This window comes from Penaeus monodon, unplaced genomic scaffold (assembly GCF_015228065.2).
Source record: "Penaeus monodon isolate SGIC_2016 unplaced genomic scaffold, NSTDA_Pmon_1 PmonScaffold_46, whole genome shotgun sequence".
NCBI lineage: Eukaryota > Metazoa > Arthropoda > Malacostraca > Decapoda > Penaeidae > Penaeus > Penaeus monodon.
Window position 1 is genome coordinate 539,270 of NW_023659441.1, and position 2,500 is coordinate 541,769.

General features: G+C 37.4%; 1 long non-coding RNA gene across 1 annotated transcript in view; it reads right to left on the minus strand.

Moving 5' to 3' along the window:
• Positions 1–2,500, minus strand: part of LOC119570963 — a 32,622-nt gene that overhangs the window by 22,312 nt on the left and 7,810 nt on the right. The window lies entirely within an intron of this gene.

The following is a 2,500-nucleotide window of genomic DNA, read 5'->3' on the forward strand; positions in this document are numbered from 1 at the left end:
GCTACAGATACCCTCCCCATCTCGCCCGCGCAATATACTTCATGTTGAACTTGTAACTACTCGAGAATGACCGTGTTACAGACGAGTGATCACCTCCTAACCATTACAAATAACCGCACAAGGGAAGAATCCCTACCGCAGAATGGACAGAAGTCAACAGGTAATGACCAAATTCACGGTGTTGACCACTATAACAAGTGACCCCCTCCTTCCTATCTCCCCTGCCCGCACATTCTTCCTCCATACCCATTACAAAGCATAATAGTAAGAAAAGAGCAAATAAACAGTCCCACAAGTCTGCTTAAGGAGATATACAGTCCTGCACTGAAGTGTTACAGGTGAGTTGATCATATCTATAGCCAATGAGCAATGAAATAATCATACGAGGTGACAGGGAAGAGAGTTCCCTTTCCTCTCCCACCCCTCACCCCCAACCAGACACGTCGTGCTCACCCCCCACGGGTCCCGTCGAAAAGGTAAAATTGGTATTGCTCAGCTATCACAGGAGCGATAACGGGTTAAGAGATATTAATCGGAAAGGGAGCATTGGTTTGATCTGATTAATTACATTTAGCTTTCCGAAATGATTTTAGTTTAACTTAAATCTCTAAAGCATCCCAAGAATAAGAATTCATTGCAGCCAAAAGGATTATAAAATTCGTTGCTTTAATGCCTTTATTACTGTCTTCAAACATAACTTTAGCACATACAAAACAACAAACAACACCATATATCGGTCCGAGTTTCACATATAACGACAATAATACTAACCTCTTCTTGCTCAGAGGTAATGATGTTTTGAGGTGTAACCAAACAAGAAAAGGAAATCCACACATTATATAAGACAAAAATATATGAATCTGACATAGTCCGTTTCTCACCCATATACATATGTAAAAAAAAATACTCAAAAAGACTATAATCAGTATCTTTAAAATGATTACAAATGCATAATATATCACAGGCCTATTAAGAATAACTCAACAGAAATTACTTAATTTGCGGGACGACTGATAAGCTTGTGGCCTTCTCTCATTTTTTAAACATGTTATACTAGTCGTTCTTACATCCCAAAGGCATCTTCATAGTAAAAATACAGTTCAATGAAAAGGATCATGAAACTCTTGTTGTACTCAATATGCCTTTATTATGACTTTCAAGCTTACGCAAACACGCATCTGAACAGGCGAGAACACAAAGAAAAGAAAAGTAACAGGCTTAAATTTTCTGATTAAATTACCACTATTTCATATGTTTGAAAATTCCAGGCTTATATAGCAGGTTATACAACAGGTTAAGTACCTAATAGATTGAAAAGTTGCTGGTTTTATTCTATTTAGAGAGACTTATAGGGTTTTCACATATCTGGCACCTGGTCAAAGTGCGAGTGTTCCCCCCTCATAGAATTATTTATGCCTGAACAGCTAATTATCTACCAACTAGGGTCATCACCTGTACCCACGTGCCGACTCAGTTATGTTTTGCTAATTAACCTCAAGGGGCAATACATGCATGAGAGGTTGCATATCAATACCGTGCATTCCCTTTCTGATATAACCTTGTTAACGGGCCATTGTCTTTCTCACCTGTCTACAAATATGCTGTAAGAGATGGGGGAGGAGGCTAGATAAGTTTGCTATCTTTTGTCGGAACGGCACCTTCACTCGGCGACTAAGTACGCGATGATGTACTTTTTAGCGGGAAACGCGCATTCAGACACCACTTTTTAGTAATCCATGCATATTTTTCTTAAAAATCTCTCCTTACAAAGAGACAAATATTTTACACCGGCACTGAATAAACCTTACTACTCGAACCTCTTCATTTTTCTGAATAAATTAAATATACAATCATGCCAATGATTAAACACTCGGTATGTCTTAACATCCTTCGCCTTAAAATGTGTTCACCGTCCTAGTTGATGAGGGGGCGAAAACAGTTAAAGATCCATATAAACAATTTTTATTTTAAAAAATCAAAACACGTACAAAAAGAAGGTTCTAACTAATTGTTAACACATTTCCCCCTTTTAGCAACTGACTCTATCAAAACTTTTATGAAATATGAAAAAAATGAGGTAAAGTTATACAACTTGTTTGCCCCTCATGTCATCAAGTTTTTATAATTGTTAGCGTATTGGACCCCTCACAGACACGACACGACAATTAACCTACGCAGGGAATTTTGACGCATGGGTATTTTTACCCGAGGGAGTAATTATCATGACACCTCAACGCGGACAGACCTTAGCAGACGATGCAATTTGCCAACTGATAATGTCTTTGCGTTTTTTTAAAATCTTTTTCTAAACAAGTTATCACAACTATATTACTTTTCTAATCAACCATTCTTTGTAAAAAATAAAAAATAAATAAATAAAGGTACTCTCTTTTCCTTGTTATGCGTCTTCATCAGATATTTTTGTTTTCACATGGCAGTAAAGGTGTATATGATGGGCACCTACGACTCAAGGAGGTAATTTTACGAGAAAGGTTGAATT